Source organism: Eublepharis macularius, chromosome 2, assembly GCF_028583425.1.
Source record: "Eublepharis macularius isolate TG4126 chromosome 2, MPM_Emac_v1.0, whole genome shotgun sequence".
NCBI lineage: Eukaryota > Metazoa > Chordata > Lepidosauria > Squamata > Eublepharidae > Eublepharis > Eublepharis macularius.
Genome location: NC_072791.1, coordinates 55008679 through 55025437, shown reverse-complemented (window position 1 = coordinate 55025437; position 16759 = coordinate 55008679).

The window sequence follows — 16759 nt, the reverse complement described above, 5'->3', positions numbered from 1 at the left end:
CAGGCAGCACTAGTTCCCCTGCAATTTTGATGCCATTTGGTTGAAAAACAGCTACTCCTCAAAACCTCTAAAATAAATCCCCATGAGAATAATAAAACCCAAATAATTCTGGAATCTGGGTAAAACCCCAGCCTAGATCCTGAAATGGCAGCGGGGAACATAGATACCACTGAACACTTATATTTATGCCCTTCTTGAAATCTGAATAAAAATATTGTTGTTTTTTTTTCAGATGCAGTTCCCTATGTATTAGTACATCTCTCTTTCTGACTAGTCACAGTAAAAAGGTCACATTGCCACTAGCGAATATTAGCAACTTTAACATATAATGAGAAGTGCTCTGGGGGGGGGGGACCCAAGTTGCACAGAGTTTTACTCAACATTCTTCTGTATGGCTTGAGCTATGACAAACTGACCCTGCAATTCTCCATGACTGCTGAAAAGATTTGGAATCAGTGTGAAGCTAAGCATAACTGCCCATCATGTGATTTGGGGCGATCAAGTAGCATTATTATAAGAGTAATAACAATAATAACAGTGCAGTCAGATACTGCTCTTCTAAACAGATTAGTGCTCGACTCAGAGTGGTGAACAAAGTCAGTGTTATTATTATCCCCACAATGCAGCTGGGGAGCTGAGGCTGAGAGGAGTGGCTTAGCCAAGGCCACCTACTGAGCTCATGGCAAAAGTGAAATTTGAACCAGAGGAGTGCTGATTTGCAGCCCAACCACTTGCTATAGTAGCACTATTGTCATGTCCTCTAAGTCACTCAATAAACCCAGTGAAGACCTGACTTAGACTTGGCTCAGTTAGTTAAAGGCCTCTTGGAATCATCTACAGGAGCACATTGTGGGTAGATTACCAGTTCAGAAGCAACTGCAGGGAGGTTAGGGTTGCCAGGGACCTGGAGTCCCTCAACAGGGGATTCCCAGGTCCCTGTAGTCTCCCAATTGGGGATTGGGAGCTGGTACTTACCCTTTTTTTCTCTGTGTGCACGCACAGCATGCATGCACGTTCCTGGCTCACGTTATGATGTCTCTTCCGTGAGTGATGTCATCATGCGGGACCAAAGGGCACCCCCGGGTCAAAAGGGGCCCTTGTTGCCTCCGCCTCCTCTTTCTGCGACCTCTGCAACTCGCTCTTGCCGCTGCTGCCACCACTCACTCTCACCACAACCCGCTCTCATTTGGCATACAGGGGCCACGGTGGTGAGAGGCGGCAGCAGGCAGGAGGCAGCGGTGGAGGCGATGAGAGCGACCTGCTCTTGCCACTGCTGTTGCTGCCACCCACTCTTGCAGCATGGGAATGTGCTCCCTGCCCAGGGATGCCCCCCGCCAGCCAAGTAAGTGAGCATGGGGAGAGGGAAGGGTGGCATCTGGGGTTCCCCTGCCACGGGCAGGGGAATGGCAACCCTAAGGGACGTACTGATTACCCAACTGAGGGTGTGCCTATACAAGAGGCCAATACACAGCCATTGTGAACTACATAACAGTGATAGCTGTTTCCCATGTTACCAGCTTTCTCAATCAGGCAAGTTCCTCTGTTTTGCAAAGGCAGTCAGCAAGATCCATTTTGTTATGCCTTGTTACCTGTTCAAGAAGCATACTATCATCACCCTGCAAAAAAAGCTATCAGCATTGTCAAATTAGACCCTGACAGCCATCTCTTTGGCAGGTGTATCTATGGATCAGGGTTGTACCTTGCCAGAACAGTGTTATTTCTCATCTAACTCTTGCATTCTGCTTGGTTATATCCTGTTCCTCTTTCTTTGCAGCCACACTTCCATTCTGTTTTCACTTGACTTGCTATGTTGCCTTTAATTCAAAACCTTTCCTAGGTAATTAATGAGAATGTTGTCTTTGAAACATTTCGTAATGGATGTGGCGGCTAAAATATGATCATTGTCCACCCAGCACTTTAGAGAAATGTTTAATTATCTTGTAGTGAACAGGTGAAATCATCAAAACATACCTCCTAAAGGAGATAACAAGCTTTAATTCAGAATGTTTACAACCAAGAGGAATCATATTAACTGCAGATGTTAATTTACCATAACAAGACAAGTCTATTGCTAACTACTTGTTCTTTTAAAAAGGGAACTGTTTTAAATAATTATTTTAACTGCAGGTGTTGGTATTGGCTCAGCAGGAACAAAAGTATCATTTGTAACAATCCCATCTTCATCAGCTGTGTTTATGCAAAACTGTTTCATTCATTCTAACAATGTTCTGTTCTTTCTAACAATAGGCTCAAAGCAGTGTATTTATTTACAATATAACTGGAAACCTCAGCTGAAAATAAATACTGCTGTACCATTTTCCTCAAGGCCTGAAAGCCATTTTCCTTAATTATTTATCAGATGGGAGTAACCAAAACATCTTTAAAGGTTTGGGTCAGGTTAGTAATTTTGAAGGATAAATAATGGCAGCCAGCAATTGGCATTGCTACCATCCTGTGTGTGCTTATGTGAAAATAAACTCCTATCATATTTCCAGGGGTTGTGGCTCATCTCCAGACTATCTTTGCAGACCCCCAGAAAGCTGAGCCTCTAAATCAGTAGATTCAAAGGCTCTGAAAGGGTAAAGGATCAGTTGCTGACAACTCAGCAGAATTTCCCTTGTTATCCCAGGATCTTCCCTGGAATGATGCTGATCTAGATGATCAGTTTCAGGAAGGCCTGTGAAGGAGATGGATGAAGTGCCCAGAGTTATTAGACTTGCCAGGTCCGTCCCCTCCCCATCAACCAGCTGGAGGCACAGGAGTACTTACCTGTGTTTGTACATGTGAACACATATGCCCACCCTGGGCCAGTTCTATAACATTTTGCCCCAAACACAGTGAAAATGTATGGTTTAAGACAACTGTTGAAGATTCAGCCCAAGTATGATGCCACTACCAGGGCCGGATCTAGGGTTGCCGGCGCCCAGGGCAACCCTAGTCCGAACCCCTCATGTGTGCACACAGCACGCATGCACTCCCGGCACTGTGTGATGACATCATTCCAATGACATCGTCATGCAGGGTGGAGCGGCAGAGGCAGTGTGCGTGGCTGGGAAGCCACCAGCACCATTCACCTCCCCGCAGGTGAATGGCGTGGGCAGCCACACAGCCCCCTGCGCTGCCTTTCGCCTGCCCCACAGGACAGGGGGCGGCCGGCTTGCTGCACACCCCTTGTCCTGCAGGGCAGGCAAAAGGTAGCACGGGGGGCTACAAGGCTGCCCGTGTGCTCCTGGCAGCTGCTCCTGGCGCCCCCTCCCTGGCGGCACCGGGGGCAGACTACCCCCCTGCCCCCCCTCGATCCAGCCCTGGCCACTACTCCTAGGTCACACCCAAAGTGATGCCATTGACTAGGACTGCAAATTCACGTGCCCGTTTTTCCCAGCCTGTCTTCTCTTGCTGACCAGCTGGTGATCAGTGGGCAGATGTATAAATTGTCACAAGCCTATGAGCTGACCAGCCAGAAGGCCTGTAAGACCTTGTCCATCTGTGCATTCACACTGATCTTTGGCTCAAGAATCAATGGACCACTTGATGATCCCAGATGACTTGACTGGGTCCAACCCCACCAGCCAGGCCTTGAGATGTAACCAGCCTTCCAGTTCCCATCCAATTCATACCCTGCAAAGGAACCTGTACAGCTAGGTGTGGCTCAATCAAAACTGACAACTGAAGAAAAAGCCTGGTGGAGGCAAGGCAACCTTGGCCTGTGCTGCAGAAACCCCGGGCATCATGCACAGACCTGCCTAGCTAAGATGCCTTGACCCAAGAGGATGTGAATTTCAACTAACTAGGGCCCAAGGACCTGGGTTGGTCATGTCAGGGGGGCATCACTACCCTCTAATCTGTTCCCCATCCTTATTCTAATCACCTTGTATTTGCAACTGGGGTTTCTGCTGTTTGCCAATGACTATCAACGTTAACTGCCCAATTTCTCCTTTCTGGAAGCACCCTTGACCAGGCTAGGCCAGGGATGGTTCCCTTTTACTTAGGACTCAGAAGCCCAGCAAACAGTACAATGCCTGAAACACCTGTTCAATACTGAATCAATATTGGTCCATCCTGACTCCAGTCTGTCATTTGTTGGGGAAACTGACACATATAATTTAGCCATAGAGGTAGTTCTCCGGCAGCAGAGTACCCATCAAGCTTCCTTGAGGACTTTTTGCCTATCACTTGAGAAACTCATCTCAGCAGAGCTCAATTATACCATCTGGGACAAAGAACTCCTGGCTATCAAGGTTGCCTTTGAGATCTGGAGCCACTGCCTGGAGGGGACTCTGCATCCTGTTCAAATTAGGGTGGACCATTGAAACCTAAAATATTTACAGGCTACTCACAGACTTAGCCAGTGTCAGGTCCCGTAGTCCTTATTCTTTTCCAGCTTTGACTTTAAAGCCCCTGGGGATGGGTGGTATATAAATTGAAATATAAAATAAAATAAATAAAAGTTCCTTACATCCCAAGTTCCAAAAATCACATGGCAAAATCACATGGCAATCATATTTCTCATGAAGCTGAGTAAATATGCTGGGACCCAGAAAAAAACTTGTCACTCATTTTGTGACCCCCAACATTTTGTCGTTACCCAGGAGGAAGCTGACTGAACTGCTAGAATGTTGTTTGGCAAGTGTTTTTCTCAGGGCTTTTTTTCGGGGAAAAGAGGTGGAGGAACTCAGTGGGTTGCCAGCACAGGGGGCAACTCTTAGCGAGAGGTAGTGCTCCTGGTACCACATGCGTATGCACAAAGTGCATGCACACTCCCAGGACCGCACAATGACATCACTTTGGATCAGCTGGAAGAAGGGGGAAGTTTTTTAAAGTTTAAATAGCCCTCAATGAAAATGTTCACATGGCTGGTGACCCCACCCCATGATCTCCAGACAGAGGGGAGTTTAGATTGCCCTCCATGCTGCTGGAGCAGCCATGTGACCATTTTGAAGAGGTCCCAGAACTCCATTCCACTGCGTTCCAGCTGAAAAAAAGCCTTTTTTTTCCTCGTCTCTTGATTAGCATTTGAAAAAGTTCCTAGTTTTCTCCCCCTTTTTCCCAAGCAGCTAGAGGCCAGTTAGTCTCTTCAGTGTAGATGACCACAATAGGATACTCAGTACTGTCATATATGCCTGTCTGCATATCTGCCATGAGTGTATTCTGAATTATGTGCTGGTCCTCTGAGGGCATGAGAAGTTCCTTATTGATGTTAAGGCAGTAGGTTATCTCACAAGTATTTACTTTCTCTTTCCTCGCTGCCTTCAGCAAGTGTCCTTGAAGGCTGGCTGCGACCAGCTCGAAATGTATCTTTCTTGGGAATTGAGATGATTTCATTCTTTGTTCTGTCTAGCCTAAACCTAGTTTCTTCCTTTCACACACACACACACACACACACACGGCTTCTTCATGCCCAAAGCTTTAACGGTCCCTATCCTGATGGCGGAAACCTTCCCTATAACTAACACTACCAACCCCATCTACGTCACTTCTGCCAATCCAGCTGTCTGAGCACCTTGAACTTGATGGATCTCTAATAAAGTTACTTCAACTAATACCCCTGTATGTTTGCTGTGGAGAACTCAGGGATTCTACCTGCCAAGGACTGACAAATACTTTCCAACAATTAGCATTACCAAAGGATTCAAATATTGTGTTATTATGGAGAAGTGCTATGCAAATGTTTGGGGTTCTTTTTTTTCTTTTTTTTTAGAGTAGTCTTGTGCTATTCCTGAGCAATGTTATGCATGAACCAAAAAAGTAAAAAAGGGGCCAGGGAATTGTGATAGAAGTGTGATAACAGTGAAGACGGTGATGCAATTTGCATCTGTTGTGAAGCAAACAACGTTGTTGTACAGGGAAACTACAGTTAACAAGGGTGAAAAACTGGATTACCATCTGATGTGTAGAATCTCTGTTACAAATGTGAATTGAACAACAATCACACTGACAATATGACCATCTCAGAAAAGCCGCCTTCTGTGGAATCAGCCCTAGTAAATCATGTCCCATTAAGCCTGTGTTAAAGGGGCAGGACATTTTTTTTTCTTCAGGTTATTAGCAACTTTAGATCATACTCTGGCTAACTTTTGCTTGGTTGCAGCTAGGGGTGTGCAAGGAAAAAACTTTCGGCTTTCTTGTTTCGGGATTACCCGAAACAAGATTCTCTACTAGGGATGTGCGTTTCGGCATTCAGAATGCCGAAAGAATGCCGAAACAAAAGTGTTTCGGCATTCTTCAAGAATCCCGAAACGTTTCGGGGAATGCCGAAACGTTTCGGGATTGCCGAAAGAAAAACCCGAAACGTTTCGGGATTCTTTCGGCATTCTTTCGGCATTCGAGAATCGCCATTTTGATTTTGCTAGCCGTTTGCCTTAGCAAGCGGCTAGCAAAATCCTGCTGGAAGCAAAGGCTTCCTGCAGGCTCTTAGCAGAGGGGAGGGGGGGAGAAGGAGTGAATCACTCACTCCTTCTGTCACCCCCCACCCCTCTTGCAAAGGAGGATAGGGAATCCTGCTTTGCCTTGCAAATGCAAGGTGCAAGCATTGCATTGCACTTTGCATTTGCAAAGCAGCAGAGATTCCCGCCAAAACTAACAGGTAGGGGAGGGGGAGCAGGAGGAGGGTGGCTCTTGGAGTGTGGGTGGGGAAAGGCAGGGGACTGGGGACTTTAGGAGTCACCAATCCCACTGCTGCATTCTCATGCCAGCCAATAGATTTAAATCTTTGGCTGAGGCTGCAGCAGGGGATTTAAATTTGGAGCAAGACTGTCTGGAACACTTCTGTTGCTGCTGCTGCTGAGCTGTGACCGAGAGAGGAGAAGAAGAGAGACTGCACCTGGAGCCTGGAGGACATCTGCCTGGAGGATCAACTGTGCTGGACATCCTGAGAGGACACCTGGTAGGCCTTTTTAAAATTTTTGTAAATTTTTTTGATGCTGTGCAATGTGCTGCTGTGGCCTGCCTCTGCAAAAAGGTGTTGCAGTTTATTCTTGGCATGGCCTGGGGGACAGGTTGGGCAGACAATGTTTGATGGTGGGGTGGGGGTTTCAGCATTGGTTGTTGTGCTTGCCTTCTTAAAGCTTGATCCACTGTTTTAAGATTAAAACAAGAGTGTGCCAGCTTTGGGCCTACACAGGCCAGAAGCCTTTCTTCTGGCTGGCTCTCACAGTTGTGCTCCACAATCTGGAATGGTGTGGCTTGCTTTTCTGTGTCTGGTCCCCTGCTTGCAAGGATTCCCAACAGGCTCCGTCCTGATCAACTGTGCCAGCCTGTGGGCCACACACAGGTATGGCCTGGGGGACAGGTTGGGCAGACAATGTTTGATGGTGGGGGGGGGGGGGGGTTCAGCATTGGTTGTTGTGCTTGCCTTCTTTAAGCTTGATCCACTGTTTTAAGATTAAAACAAGAGTGTGCCAGCTTTGGGCCTACACAGGCCAGAAGCCTTTCTTCTGGCTGGCTCTCACAGTTGTGCTTCACAATCTGGAATGGTGTGGCTTGCTTTTCTGTGTCTGGTCCCCTGCTTGCAAGGATTCCCAACAGGCTCCGTCCTGATCAACTGTGCCAGCCTGTGGGCCACACACAGGTATGGCCTGGGGGACAGGTTGGGCAGACAATGTTTGATGGTGGGGGGGGGGGTTCAGCATTGGTTGTTGTGCTTGCCTTCTTTAAGCTTGATCCACTGTTTTAAGATTAAAACAAGAGTGTGCCAGCTTTGGGCCTACACAGGCCAGAAGCCTTTCTTCTGGCTGGCTCTCACAGTTGTGCTTCACGATCTGGAATGGTGTGGCTTGCTTTTCTGTGTCTGGTCCCCTGCTTGCAAGGATTCCCAACAGGCTCCGTCCTGATCAACTGTGCCAGCCTGTGGGCCACACACAGGTATGGCCTGGGGGACAGGTTGGGCAGACAATGTTTGATGGTGGGGGGGGGGGGGGTTCAGCATTGGTTGTTGTGCTTGCCTTCTTTAAGCTTGATCCACTGTTTTAAGATTAAAACAAGAGTGTGCCAGCTTTGGGCCTACACAGGCCAGAAGCCTTTCTTCTGGCTGGCTCTCACAGTTGTGCTCCACAATCTGGAATGGTGTGGCTTGCTTTTCTGTGTCTGGTCCCCTGCTTGCAAGGATTCCCAACAGGCTCCGTCCTGATCAACTGTGCCAGCCTGTGGGCCACACACAGGTATGGCCTGGGGGACAGGTTGGGCAGACAATGTTTGATGGTGGGGGGGGGGGGTTCAGCATTGGTTGTTGTGCTTGCCTTCTTTAAGCTTGATCCACTGTTTTAAGATTAAAACAAGAGTGTGCCAGCTTTGGGCCTACACAGGCCAGAAGCCTTTCTTCTGGCTGGCTCTCACAGTTGTGCTTCACAATCTGGAATGGTGTGGCTTGCTTTTCTGTGTCTGGTCCCCTGCTTGCAAGGATTCCCAACAGGCTCCGTCCTGATCAACTGTGCCAGCCTGTGGGCCACACACAGGTATGGCCTGGGGGACAGGTTGGGCAGACAATGTTTGATGGTGGGGGGGGGGGGTTCAGCATTGGTTGTTGTGCTTGCCTTCTTTAAGCTTGATCCACTGTTTTAAGATTAAAACAAGAGTGTGCCAGCTTTGGGCCTACACAGGCCAGAAGCCTTTCTTCTGGCTGGCTCTCACAGTTGTGCTTCACGATCTGGAATGGTGTGGCTTGCTTTTCTGTGTCTGGTCCCCTGCTTGCAAGGATTCCCAACAGGCTCCGTCCTGATCAACTGTGCCAGCCTGTGGGCCACACACAGGTATGGCCTGGGGGACAGGTTGGGCAGACAATGTTTGATGGTGGGGGGGGGGGGGTTCAGCATTGGTTGTTGTGCTTGCCTTCTTTAAGCTTGATCCACTGTTTTAAGATTAAAACAAGAGTGTGCCAGCTTTGGGCCTACACAGGCCAGAAGCCTTTCTTCTGGCTGGCTCTCACAGTTGTGCTTCACAATCTGGAATGGTGTGGCTTGCCTTTCTGTGTCTGGTCCCCTGCTTGCAAGGATTCCCAACAGGCTCCGTCCTGATCAACTGTGCCAGCCTGTGGGCCACACACAGGTATGGCCTGGGGGACAGGTTGGGCAGACAATGTTTGATGGTGGGGGGGGGGGGGGTTCAGCATTGGTTGTTGTGCTTGCCTTCTTTAAGCTTGATCCACTGTTTTAAGATTAAAACAAGAGTGTGCCAGCTTTGGGCCTACACAGGCCAGAAGCCTTTCTTCTGGCTGGCTCTCACAGTTGTGCTTCACGATCTGGAATGGTGTGGCTTGCCTTTCTGTGTCTGGTCCCCTGCTTGCAAGGATTCCCAACAGGCTCCGTCCTGATCAACTGTGCCAGCCTGTGGGCCACACACAGGTATGCTGCTTTGGCCAAGGTAACCCTTTTTGGTTGCTGGCCTGGCACTCACAGTTGTGCTCCACAATCTGGAATGGTGTGGCTTGCCTTTCTGTGTCTGGTCCCCTGCTTGCAAGGATTCCCAACAGGCTCCGTCCTGATCAACTGTGCCAGCCTGTGGGCCACACACAGGTATGGCCTGGGGGACAGGTTGGGCAGACAATGTTTGATGGTGGGGGGGGGGGTTCAGCATTGGTTGTTGTGCTTGCCGTCTTTAAGCTTGATCCACTGTTTTAAGATTAAAACCAGAGTGTGCCAGCTTTGGGCCTACACAGGCCAGAAGCCTTTCTTCTGGCTGGCTCTCACAGTTGTGCTTCACAATCTGGAATGGTGTGGCTTGCTTTTCTGTGTCTGGTCCCCTGCTTGCAAGGATTCCCAACAGGCTCCGTCCTGATCAACTGTGCCAGCCTGTGGGCCACACACAGGTATGGCCTGGGGGACAGGTTGGGCAGACAATGTTTGATGGTGGGGGGGGGGGGTTCAGCATTGGTTGTTGTGCTTGCCTTCTTTAAGCTTGATCCACTGTTTTAAGATTAAAACAAGAGTGTGCCAGCTTTGGGCCTACACAGGCCAGAAGCCTTTCTTCTGGCTGGCTCTCACAGTTGTGCTTCACACTCTGGAATGGTGTGGCTTGTTTTTCTGTGTCTGGTCCCCTGCTTGCAAGGATTCCCAACAGGCTCCGTCCTGATCAACTGTGCCAGCCTGTGGGCCACACACAGGTATGGCCTGGGGGACAGGTTGGGCAGACAATGTTTGATGGTGGGGGGGGGGGGGTTCAGCATTGGTTGTTGTGCTTGCCTTCTTTAAGCTTGATCCACTGTTTTAAGATTAAAACAAGAGTGTGCCAGCTTCGGGCCTACACAGGCCAGAAGCCTTTCTTCTGGCTGGCTCTCACAGTTGTGCTTCACGATCTGGAATGGTGTGGCTTGCTTTTCTGTGTCTGGTCCCCTGCTTGCAAGGATTCCCAACAGGCTCCGTCCTGATCAACTGTGCCAGCCTGTGGGCCACACACAGGTATGGCCTGGGGGACAGGTTGGGCAGACAATGTTTGATGGTGGGGGGGGGGGTTCAGCATTGGTTGTTGTGCTTGCCTTCTTTAAGCTTGATCCACTGTTTTAAGATTAAAACAAGAGTGTGCCAGCTTCGGGCCTACACAGGCCAGAAGCCTTTCTTCTGGCTGGCTCTCACAGTTGTGCTTCACGATCTGGAATGGTGTGGCTTGCTTTTCTGTGTCTGGTCCCCTGCTTGCAAGGATTCCCAACAGGCTCCGTCCTGATCAACTGTGCCAGCCTGTGGGCCACACACAGGTATGCTGCTTTGGCCAAGGTAACCCTTTTTGGTTGCTGGCCTGGCACTCACAGTTGTGCTCCACAATCTGGAATGGTGTGGCTTGCCTTTCTGTGTCTGGTCCCCTGCTTGCAAGGATTCCCAACAGGCTCCGTCCTGATCAACTGTGCCAGCCTTCGGCCCACACACAGGCCTGCTGCTCCGGCTTTGGTAACCCTTCCCGTTTGCTGGCCTGGCACTCACTGTTTTGCTTCACATTCAGGTTGTTTATCGTTGGTGGACCTCTTCTGGACTGGACTGCACTTGGTGGACATCGGCCTGCAGATCTCTGCGTGGAGGATCAACATTGCTGGACATCTGCACTGGTGGACTGGTAGGGTTGTTGTTAAATTTGGTTTTTGAGCTTATGTCTGCTGCTGTGCCTACCTGCGAGCATATGCTTTGGCTCTGTCTTTATGGCTTGGGCCGGGGGGGGGGCATTTTCTGGTTGGGCAAGAGGATATTGTTTGGGGGTTAGGGGGGCCAGCATTGATCGCAGTGCCTGCTTTCTTTCATGTTTCATTTTTCAAGTTTGAGTGTGGGGTGGGCATGAACTGCTGTTTCACAGGACTAAAAAATGAGTGTGCCAGCTTCTGGCCTGCACAGGCCAGAAGCTCTGCTGGGTGGATGTGTTTTGTTTTGCTGCTGGTTGGCCCTAGCCTTTAAGGGGGGGGGGCTGACTTGGCTTGTGCAACGGGGCCTTGAATTTTGGGGTTGCGTGTGCGGCGTGTGGTGTTGACTCTGCTAACATTTCCAATTTTCTTGACAGCATCGTGGAGGAGAGGAGGACCAGCTGCAAGACCGCCTGAACATCGCTGGACTGCAGGACTGGTGTTACTGTGAGCGAGTCCGGGTTCACATTTGGGTGGCCTTGGGGGTGGGTTCTTGCTAGCTTGGGAGGGGGGAGGCTCATCTTCAAAACACCACATCCACACCCCACACCGACATACCACAGATACATCGGTCCCGCTAAATAGTGTCTCTTAGGTAGGTAGGCCAGTTGGTAGGTGATCAGTGGATAATTGCCCTCAACATAATTATTAGGGAAACCGAGCCTAGTTTTTTTTAAAAAACTAAATAGGGACTCAGCAGGGAAAGCATTAGTGAGTGAGTGTTAGGTTTGAATTCTATATATATATATATATATATATAAAAATTTGTAATAGCTGTCAATAGGCTTCCCATTAGTGCCCCCATAACTAGGGTTCCACTGCCCATCTCTGGCACCCGTGGTGGTGCCAGGCCGGCCCGGGCATACTAGTGTGTGAGTGTTTAAGGCTTTGTCACCTGTTATTGGGGTTTAGGGCCAGCTCAATTCCAGAGGAATTCAGCTGATTGGCAGGCTCAGGTTCCCTGACATAAATAGGGTTGCTTAAAAAGGCACTTGATTGTTCATCTCCAAGTCACAGAGCCACTAGAAACACAGATTTATAGCAGGTTAGTTAGGTCTTGAAAACAAAGTTGACCTTTGTTTTCTAAATCTTTTCTGATTAGTTAGGGTTGAATTTGGGAGGGGAAAGTATGTCAGAGAGGAAAGCAGAGAGGGGCCCCGGGGGAAAGGCTAGGGAGAAATCTAGAGGGGAGGAGGGGAGGGGGAGGGGGACTGCTGCGGCAGCCCCTCCATCTGAGCGGAGGAGGCCCTCCCCTGCGCTGCTGCCGTTCACCAGCCTGGCTTCTGGTGACAGGAAGAGGGTTCGCAAGACTCTCTTTCCTGAGGCAGCTGCTGGAGGGCCACCCCCAACCCGGGTGCGTGAGGCAGGGGCTGGCACTGGGCAGGGGCCTGCTGCTGAGGCTCCTCCTCCTCCAGTGGTTGCGAGCCAGCTGCTGGAGGAGGGGCAGCATGTGGTGTCTCCTGGGATGGGCGCGGAGCACATGACTTTCCCTGCGCTCCCGCTCACCCCAGGAACCCGGAGGATGTTGGAGGAACTGCCCGTGAGACCCCCCCTGGGGCGGTCCACCCCAGTTTCCTCTGAGGCCAGCAGCAGGCCTCTCGCGGCTGTGCAGGAGGAGAGGACGCGGGAGGAAGAGGCAGAGACTGTGGTGGAAGAGCCCACATCTCTGCCCCTTCAGCCTCGTCCATCCCCACCTGCCCGGCCGAGAGTGGGACACGGTGTGTCCGGCCAGAGCACCTCACAGGAGGTGCCGCAGGGTGGTCCCGAACGCGCTTCTCCTGGGAAGCGTGGGATGCCCTTTTCCTCCGAAATCTGGAAGCACTTCCAGACAACGGAGGATCCCCGAGCAGCCCTGTGCCTGCATTGTAGGCAGCGCGTCAGCCGTGGCAAAGATGTGTGGCATCTCTCCACGTCTGGGATGAGGTACCATATGAAGAGGCACCACCAGGCGGTGCTTCTTCGGGAGGAGGGTTCGAGTGGCGCCGCACGGCCGCCAGCTAGCCAGAAGGAGGCAGGCTCCTCTGGTGCTCTCCCCCCAAGGGTACCTGCAGGAAAGGGACGCCAAGCCTCTCTCCCGGAGATGCTTGGTATGCAGGGCGCTAGTGTGCCCAGAGAGGGGATCCGGAGGGCGAGCAGGCGCATCACGCGCCACATCGTCAACATGATAGCAGTGGATGGGCAACCGTATTCCGTAGTTGAAGACTTCGGCTTCTCAGGGCTGCTCCAAGATTGCTTTCCCTGGTACGCCGTCCCTGCTCGCACGTCGTTGAGCAGATCGGTGGTGCCCTCGTTTTACAGGGCTGCCAGGGATCATGTGAAGGCACAGCTGTCCCGGGTTGCCGGGAGAACTGTGCACTTCACATCGGACATCTGGACCTGCCCAAGTGTGCAGCAAGCGTACCTCTCGCTTACTGCTCACTGGTGGGAACCCGAGTCGGTTCTGGGTGGGGGCCGGGGGGAGGTGCCTAGCACAGCTAGACAGGGAAGGATGCGAGACCGCCAGGCCGGCTACTGCAAGGCCTTGCTTCACGCCGAGGTGCTCGACGTGTCCCACACGGCGGAGAACATCGCTGCCACCTTAAGGAGACAGTTGGACGAGTGGATAGGCCAGGGACCCGCCACCGTGGGATGCATGGTGACGGACGGTGGCAAGAACATGAGGGCAGCGGCGCATCTAGTGAGCCGAGAGAGCGTCTACTGTGCCGCTCACAAGCTTCACCTAGTGGTGAGAGATGCGCTGGGGTTGGGCTCCTCGAAGGAACCCGTGGATACCCGGACCCGTGAACTCCAGTTACTTGTCCAGAAATGTCGGAGGCTCACGGGTCACTTCTCGCGCAGCGTGAAGGCCACGCACGAACTGCGCCAGACACAGGTCAGGACAGGTGTGCCAGAGCACGCTCTGATCACTGACGTCAGCACTCGCTGGAACTCCACCTGCGCCATGCTTGAGCGCTTGGTGGAGCAGCAGGCCGCACTCCACGCGTGGCTCTCCAAGCACCGCGGTGCGAGTCAGGTGGGTGAGTTCAACCGGGAGGATTGGCTCACCATCACCCAGACAGTGGAGGTCCTGAAGCCCTTCAAGGACTTCACTGTGGCGGTCTCGTCAGACACGGCGACCCTCGGTCTGGTCATTCCCCTGGTGCACACGCTCCAGAGGAATCTGGCCACCCTTGCAGACCGGGTCGCGCCCCGTGCTGACCTTGTTCCAGCGGTGCGCGCATTAGTGAGAAGGCTGCAGCAGGGCATAGCTGCCAGGCTAACTCCTCTCACTAAGGAAGAGTCATACATGTTGGCGACCATGTGTGACCCGCGCATAAAGGGCACTTTCGCCGAGCGGGACGGGAACCTCACCCAAGCCAGAGACGGGCTCTGCTCTTGGGTGAGGCGCAGGCAGGCCAAGAGGGGACGCCTGTCGACAGGGGGGACGCAAGAGGGGCCCTGCCGTGCGGGTCCCTCTGACGCCCCCTCTGCGCAGGCCCCCCCCGAGGCCACCACCAGAGTGCCGATGGAGATGGAGATGCTCCGGTGGGCCCTCGTCCCCTCTGGGGTCGTGAGGACCGTGAGAGAGGATCCGGCGGAGGCGATGGTCAGGGACTACCTCGCGGAGCCCTGCGAGTCGCTCTCCACCGATCCGCTCAGCTACTGGGCCAGGAAGGAGTCGGTCTGGCCGGACCTCTCCCTCGAGGCGCAGCGGCTGCTCTCATGCCCTCCGACGAGCGTGGAGAGCGAGCGCGTCTTTTCACATGCGGGCGACATTGTCGGCCCACATCGCACTCGCCTTCTCCCATGGAGAGTCGAGCAGTTGACCTTCCTGAAGGTCAACTCTCGCCTCTTCGATTTCTCAGGACTGGACTTCCAGAGTGACTGAGGTGAGCCCAACTTGTGGCCTGCATCCTCTATGAGTCCAATCCTTTGGAATCGCGCTCTCCCCTGTATAAAACCCTGTATATACAGTTAAAACCGGCCAGTAGAGGGAGGGTGGTTAGGAACCAGTGGCAAAGGGAAAACACCCAGCAATTTGAAAGCCCCCCCCCCAGGGTATTCAAAACATCTCCCATCACTGAGACATACCCTGTGGGACCAAATTTATTATGAGAAATAATGCCCCAGAAACATGGATTGCTACTGGAGGGAGAAACAGGTTAGATAGGGATTGCTTAGGTGTTTTTATCAGATGAACTCCTTGTAAAAAAAAATTGTAGAAGAATTGTTGTACTGTTTTTTGAAAGTTGATGTTCCGTTCATGTAAAAAAAAGGAAAAAAAACCAAAAAAAAATGTTGTGATTATGTTTTTTAAAAGTTGATTGAATGTTCATGAAAAAAAAAAACCCAAAAAAATGTTGTGATTATGTTTTTTAAAAGTTGATGTTCTGTTCATGTAAAAAAAAGGAAAAAAAACCAAAAAAAAATGTTGTGATTATGTTTTTTAAAAGTTGATTGAATGTTCATGAAAAAAAAAAAACCCAAAAAAATGTTGTGATTATGTTTTTTAAAAGTTGATGTTCTGTTCATGTAAAAAAAAGGAAAAAAAACCAAAAAAAAATGTTGTGATTATGTTTTTTAAAAGTTGATTGAATGTTCATGTTTAAAAAAAAAAAAATTTGATGTTAATGTTGGGTTTGCATGGTTGGGGGATGCGGGTAGAGTGGTGGATGGGCACCGGCCAATGATGATCTCTCACAGATGTTCCCAGGTAAATTCTGAGGCTGGTGTGGGGGTGGGGGGAGACCTCTGCAGAACTGCTCCAGAAATACCATTGTCCAGTGCCTTGGAAGTGCCCAGTTCAGCTTTGTGTGTCTGAACTGAAAGCACAGCCACAGGAAATGACATAGGTTCTGCTGGACCCTGTTGCAGTGGTTCCCCCACCCATTTAGTCATGTTATGGAGGGAGAGTTGTATTAGGCTGGTAGTTATGATCATCTTCTGTTTCCATGCCCTGTTGTGCCCGCTCACTATGTAACCTGCTGTAATGTTCAAAACTTTACTGTTTGTCCATTTCAAAAGAAAAATTGTGTTTAAGATTCTCTGATGTGTAGTTAATTGTGTTGTGTTGTGCTATGAGGGACAATAAGTGTAATATGTTGTGATTTGTTGACCACTTGTAATTTGAAAATGAGAAAATAAAGGTTTTTTAAACTTAATGATTGTGTGTCTGTGTTCCCTTCTTTGATGGGAGGTTGGTTCCCAGCATAGGGAACAATGGGGCAGGCTGGCCAGCCTGTTCCTGGGGTACTGGGTGTGGGGCAGCTGAGGGTGGTTTTGGTTCTGAGAGGGGCTGAGTGGAGGATTTGGGTCTGTGTGTGGCAGCTGGGGTGGGGGAACTGGGTTTGTGTGGGGCTGTAAGGAGTGGACTATGGGGGATGAGAGCACTGGTTGTCCCTTGTGCCCAAGTAGGCCCCTGCTACTGTCCTGGTGTGGGCTTCCATGCCTCTATCAGTTGCTGGCCCTCCTTTGCCATCTTTTTCTGAAATTTTCCTAGGGCTGCCAAACTCCTGGTTGGGCTTGAGTTCAGGTTAGAGAGAGTAGTTCCCTACAGAGAAACTGGCTGCTTCCAAGGGCAATCTCTTTAGAGGGCAAATGCGGACCATGGATTCTGGGGGAGATCCCTACTCAGATTTTCCTTTCCACAAGTCCCACCCCCAAATTGCCAGTAACTTCCAAGGCCAG